Source organism: Mytilus californianus, unplaced genomic scaffold, assembly GCF_021869535.1.
Source record: "Mytilus californianus isolate M0D057914Y unplaced genomic scaffold, xbMytCali1.0.p SCAF_33, whole genome shotgun sequence".
NCBI classification, from domain to species: domain Eukaryota; kingdom Metazoa; phylum Mollusca; class Bivalvia; order Mytilida; family Mytilidae; genus Mytilus; species Mytilus californianus.
In genome coordinates this window covers 237,883-245,016 of record NW_026262683.1, presented here as the reverse complement: position 1 = coordinate 245,016, position 7,134 = coordinate 237,883, and the positions used below count along the sequence as shown (strand labels likewise).

Sequence of the window (7,134 nt, the reverse complement as noted above, 5' to 3'; positions counted from 1 at the left end):
TTTTTCAGCTTATTTTGACTAAATTGAACCAAACTGACTGCTTATAGCAGAGTATAATTTCAAAACTCCACTTTGATAAATGTTTGAAAAAAAAATCTTATTTCATTTTTTTTCGGGGGGGGGGGGGGGGTCTTAATCGTAACTAATGCTTCTAGTGATTTTTTTTAATAGTTTCAGACAACTGGCGGTTTATAAGTATTTATTTTGGAATAAAAAAACGAATACAAATCGATAAATAAAGACAATAGAATATACTATCTGTCGTAATCATGTATTTAATTTATAGGTCGTAAACTAGTTAATATCTGCTTAATTCTTCAATGCAAATCTGATCTCTTTTTCAGTTATCAGAGGATATAACTTTTGATTGTAATTGGTCGAAAGCGAGACTTCCAATGCGTCTTTGTTCAAACATTCCTTTCAGGTTGAATATAACCATGCACATCTTTAATAACACTTTTAAAGAGAGCCCGAACATCAGGGTACGCACAATACAAACAGGTTTGTCTATAATTGCTCTTTCATCATAAGCCTAACAGTGACTTTGAGATGACGAACAGCAATAAAAGCGCTGTTGTTTTGCCTCGGGTTTTTGAGTCATAAATAAATACAAACTATCAATTCTTTTTCACTAGTCATAAAAATGATTATTCAGGACTGCTCCATGGTTTGCATGTTTTGGCAACACTTATTTATAGAAAATCTTATTTTACATTTTAAATTAGATATCCGGTTTTGGAGTTTATTTGATTAAGATTGAGAAAGAATAAGGTGTTTTATAATGAGTGTAGTGCTGAAGTTCACATTCGTGCAGAATTATACATCAAAATAGTTTATTTGCAAACAGTTAGCGTATTCATAACGGAAACCTAAGAAGTACACGATTTATAAAAAAAATAATTGGATACAAATGAATGTTACCAAGAATTGCCGTAAATGTAATTTACTGGCTCACATTTGAAAGGGTCGGATTATGGGTACGGTTAAATCATATATTAAGAAATTGAGGGATATTTTTGTTTTATAATTCAATGTTTTACTTTCTATTTATATTTACAAATTAATGTTTACCAATCTTTGATTATTTTTTTCAAGAAGTTTATTTGTATCTATTTCTTGTGCATTTTCCATCATTTCGAATGGTATCAATTTCTCTCTTGATTTGCATTCTTGTTTTATTTTATTTTTATCATTGTTAATTTGACTATTGTTTTTCAAGGACCTGAGGAACTCTACCAGTCGAGGACTTCGTTTGGAATCCACGAGATGATTAAGTGCAGTCAAGATGGTCACTGTATGATATTTTTAACAGAAAACAAGCCAGATGAAGATTCTAACAGCACTATAGGTGATAAGAATTACCTGTTGTTTTAGTCACGTGATTATTTTTTTCCTGAAATAAGCAACATCAATAATCCAGAAGAAGGCCAACTCTTACATGCAAAAATATAAAAACAAGATTGCACATGAGACAACTATCTACCAGAGTTGAATGAAGTTTTAGTAAGCAATCATAGGCCACCGTAAGGCTTTCAACAATGACAAAATTCCATCGGCTATAAAAGGCCAAATTATAAAAGTAATTTAAACGAGAAAACTAACGGCCTTATTTATAACAAAACAATTTACGGAAAACAAATATGACAGACATGAATCAACGACAGCCACTGTACTACGGGCTCCTGACTTGGGACAGGTACACAAGGAATGCGGCGGAGTTAAATATGCTTGTTAGGGGAAAGGTTGGAGAGAGTTGGTGCCTTCAAACAAGTTTAACCCAATCTGTATGAATTAATATTTCATAAGAACAAGAAATTTTGTGGACAGCAATTGACTTTTAAAATCTTCAGCTCACGTGGTGTTTTAACGACATGTGGGAATGGTCTTATGCTTGATTCCTGGCTCAAACTGCTTTGCATCTACTGTAGTGTAGAGCTGTGAGCTAGGATCAAATGTGTTAATTCCGTGTGAAGATTTTTGTGAGACAACCTAGTTTTAAAACATACTTATTTTATTTGTTTTTACTATCAGTTTTTTGTCATCTTTAACTTTATTGTGATGTAAAGAGAATATTTCGGTTTTATTTGGTGATTTACCAGCGAGAGGAAAATCAAGATTTAGAAGAAACTAATATTATTATATATAATATAAAAGTATAACTGGTTGATTGATTATTGCTTGTTTGCTAAATTCCCAGTGGAAAATATTTCATGCAAACAAAGTTATATTATATGTAGGTTCAGCAAGGTATGCCGACTAGAATCGAATTACTACTCCATGGAAAATGAGGGTATGTTGAATAGGTAAAGAAATTTTGCCTTGCAACAGGCCACCTACGGACCCCTTCGAGAGTTGTTGCAATGTGTTCTTTAACACACAAAGAGCATGACTCTCTCCCCACACGAGGCATCAGTATAAACATTCCCATTCCGATCAGACATTGGTGCGTGTTTATACATCCCGTACAGCCAAACGGACAGCTTACTTTAGCAAGGATTTTATATTAAACCATGCTACACATCCAAAGATATGGCATACTTCAATAAAGTCAGTGCTTCCTCTTTTGCTAATTTGTGCATTTTGGATTATTTTTTATAAAATCTTATATTTTTCAAAATAAAGAAATAGCCAGATGTCGATTCGATTTAGACATGGTATTTCTTGGTAACTTAAAATAAAACCCGATGAGTACTCAATGTAAGGATTAGGAAACTTAGAAACTTAGAAATTCGCCAACAACTTGATGTTGAAAGCAGCAAAACTACTGTAAACTATGTGCATACCGATAATATATTTAATGCATATATATATATATGCAAAAAAATATCTTAAATACTAGTATGCAATCGAATTCAAAAATCTAGAAAAGAAACGAGAAAATCGACGAAAAATAAAGAAGTTGTTTTGTATCAATTTATTTATTTTAGATATCAATAACCTGATCACAATCATTTTTGGGGCAATATCAAGCTTAATGATACCGGTGCTGCTGTTACTGGCTAGAAATCATATCCTGGATAGAAGGAAAGACACAACAGATGGCAGAAAACCAGATGATGGCCCAGAGGACTTGGATAAAAAATCAAATGTCGATGAAGAAATCATTCCATCTTTATAAGAAACAGTTCTTCTATGGAAGTCTCTCCTATTGTTAAAAGAGCATTCACGCAACATTGGAGTATTTTGCATGAATGAGAATTAATTGAACAAAACGGCAAAACGAAATATGTTTATGTTCAACAAATATTTTCACCTTTTCGGATCTCCATGATTTTAAGTTTTTTTAATGTTTTGGTGTTGACGGTGTTGATGTTTTTTCCCCATCTTGTCCACTGAATTTTCCCAAGTTTAATGGTTGTTTTATAAACCTTCGCAATAATCTAAAATAATTTTCCTCGAAATATTGCAATCGAAGTACAAAAACATTAATGATTTACAACAGGATGAAATAAATGATATTTGGGTCTACAGTTGCAATATATTGTATGCAAATATAGCATTTTACTATATTTTCCTCTCCGTGTCGTTATTTCTGTTGCCGTGAGGTTTGGATGAATTCTGTTACGTCGTTTTCAAGAGGTAGTGGATTCACAAAGTAATAAAATCAGAAACGGCAAAATCCATCTGTTGGTATGGAAAACCAAACAAATCGATAATTTCAAAAAAGATAAAAAGAAGGTACACAACTTCAAGTCCTGTATTATAATCTGTGCAAGTTTGGTTGAAATCTGTCAAAACGTTTTCCAGGAGTTGTAGATTAAAACATTATGTGTAAGTGTGACACGAACGACCAATGTGATGCATCCCTATTGACAACAAGACGCTGTCAGTCGACATAATACGATAGAAAGGATAAAATAAATTCATTATGTTTGAAATAACAAATGCTTTTCGCAACCGAGTTTTCAGTCAAATAAATAAATAACTTCATAACATTAAAGATAATAGCACCAACATGTATACAATATACAAGGAAAATAAAAGCAGTATTTGTGACAAAAAAACCCTCGTTTAACTTTTATTATAACTTTATAATTATAACCAAAGGCGCCAAGGAGTCTTAATCGCTCACCTAATAATTTTGCATTAATTCATACAATGCAATAAGAATATTTGTATTGAATGGAAGCAGTATTAGGCCAACATCTTGTTTTCCTGGTCATTTTTGCTGGACCGAGTCTATCCATCATAGTTTCGTCATTCAATGACAATAACTTCTTCGAGAAGTCAAATGACGATTCCGGCTAAGATGACATAGTTGTGGCTCCAGTAGGGTATACTCTTTGGGTCAAAAGGTCACGTTTAAAAATTGCTTTAGGTCACAAGGTAACTTTTAAGCAGAAACAATACTAAATAAAAAACTGTATCGGCTTGGGACATTTTCAAAGGTCACAGGTTGCAGGTTTATTTGCAAGATTTGATAAGGTTGGAGTCACCTACTTGGAGATCTTGTCCTGCTGATCATTTTTCCTTTTTGCAGTTTCTATCTACTATAAATACCACATAAACATAACAACTGATGAGTTAAGCTAGAAATCAACTTTAATAGAAATTTAACTGTAAGATATAAAAGCTTGGAGTCCATATGTTTCCAAAAATATAGTTGCTAGGAATTTTTCTTCTGTAATTTTGTCTGAGATACTTTTATGATACAGAATTTATCAAAATTGGAATCACAAGACCAATTGTATTGTATGAGTCTATTGGCATGCTACCAAATATATCAATCTTGTGAAATGTGGTTCCATTTGATGCAAAAATAACAGCTATACGAACAAAACCTTAAATTTTTGTCATATGCTTACATAGAAAATCCAACCTCCATTTGATTTCCCCAAAATATACAATAAAAAAAGAAATCTTCAAATTTTAACCTAAGGCACAAATAAGGACATTAGTCTAGCCAGTTTTGATAACATTCGACTTGTGATTTCTGAAACTGTTGCAAAGAAAAAAAGAAAGAGAAAAAGAGAAAAAAAAATAACATACACAATTAGATAGCAACATATTGTAGAAGAAACGAGTGTTTAGCGTACCAATTTATAAGCCTAGTATTTTTTAGAACATTTCCGGTCTTTGAACCATACAAAAGAATTATGGTTTCTGGTAATCTGTTATAAACCGTTTTTTAACATGTTAAATATGCAAACATATCAAGGTCAATGGGCCATAAAACAATGACAATAATTGAGCAGATAAATAATTTCTTTAATAAGTTGTATCGCTATAATTAATTGTTATGCACTATAAATACATTTCATCAACGGTACTATTTTTCGATATTCTGCGGGTACCATGAACAATATTATTGATGATTGGTAATGTTCTTGGGAATGAAATGCACTGATACTAAATAAATGCAGCTGCATACTAAATATTTTATTATTAGTGTCATAAATTTCCTAATCATAAAATTTCAGCAGCAAATGAAACTAAAAATAAAATGCTTCGCCGAGCGCAGCCTGATACAACCGCAGAGGTCAAACCCTGAACAGTTGGGGCAAGTTTGGGCACAATATTCAAGCCTGATATTGTCTGAATTTGGATTGTGATAAAATTTTTGACATAATATAGGTTTCTGACACAAAATAAATGTGGTCAAAGATCTTTAAAATTTGAAACGGCACATTTAATTTACCTAGTATGGTCTGATATCCAACATATAACAACATGGTTAGATTCAGCATATAAAAAAACAAAAAATAATTTTGGACCCTTTGGACCTCATTGTAGACCAATTCAAAAATGGGGCCCAATATCCAAAATAGTAATACAAGGTTAGAACCCCCAAAAATAAAAGCCTTAATTTAATCCCATTGAAATTGGTTAAAAGATTTGTATTTATTTTCACTTGAAGATTTCTTGCTATTGCACAATACTTAGTTAATCTGTTGTATATAATAGTTTCTCTAATTCTTCGTCAATTTATCCCTTTCTGCACCCATTGTATAAAAAAAATTTAATCAACGTGAGGTTGGTTTGATCTCAGTTCTTCATTGGTTAAAATCCGATTATGACGTCGAATTTTCTTGCTTTCCTCTGAATTTCCTATTGTGACGGCATGAAAAATGGCGACCATGCCTGATGACGTCACATAGAAAGAACACATCTTTTTGCAGATCATTCGAAAAGAAGGAATAAATTTGCCTGCGTATTGTTTGAAAATAATTAGAGAAACAGATTCCACCACCAAATCTCGTGTAATACGATATTTATCCACTCTCGACAGGTAAATTCTAATTTAAAACGCTCGGCGAGCCTCGCTTTTTAAATTTGAAAATTCAACTGTCTCGAGTGGATAAATATTGTATCACACTCGATGCAGTGGTAGAATCTATATTTACACACCCTGTTTGGTATGTATCTCCTGCCATATCAGTATTTGTTACTTTTATATATAAATCAGAAATAATCCATTTGAAATTTTTGGGAAAGAAAAACCGCAAAAAAAAAAACCCCAAATTTTTTTTCTGAAAAATCTTAAAAGAAAAAAAGTATGCCTCCCCAAAAAAAAATCCCCCCACCCCCACCCCACACATTTTGAAGAAAAAAAATATGAACACCCAAAAAAAATTTGCCAAAAAAAAAAAGAAATGGTCTTTTAATGCTGATGCAACAGCAAAATGTAACATATGCATAAATTATATGCACCATTTTGACGACACTGATTTGAAACAAGATTTAACAAATAAATGTTAGTAAAATACTAGATATTAATGATACGTAATTATGGTTTTTTCAAATTGTTCTTAATAAAAACTTTTAATGTAAATTCTGCAAAAATATCAAGGCCAACGGGTGATTACAAAGACAATAATTGAGTAGCTAATAAAATAATAATTTATAAGTGTATAGAAATAACTATTTGTTTTGCACTATAAATACCATTTTGGTACAATGTTTCGTTCTTTTGCATGTATCATGCAAAGTCCTGAAAAAAAAATATTGCATAGAAAATTCGTTACTGTTATACAGCTATCAATACGGCTCTGGAGTATATGCAAACTAAGCTAATTTTCTCTTTTTCATTACAACATTAACAATAAAATAAAGAAAGCATCACCATTGATCTAAAACAAGAATGTGTCCATAGTACACGGATGCCCAACTCGTATTATCATTTTCTATGAACAT

The 7,134-nt window shown here is 31.9% G+C and overlaps 1 long non-coding RNA gene across 1 annotated transcript; it reads left to right on the top strand.

Annotated features, from left to right (window-relative positions):
* Positions 1–350: 350 nt before the first annotated feature.
* On the top strand, positions 351–3,228 carry LOC127736574 (uncharacterized). Its single transcript, XR_007999047.1, has 3 exons — positions 351–501; positions 1,220–1,348; positions 2,928–3,228. It is a non-coding gene; the product is annotated as an uncharacterized LOC127736574 (long non-coding RNA).
* Positions 3,229–7,134: the final 3,906 nt, after the last annotated feature.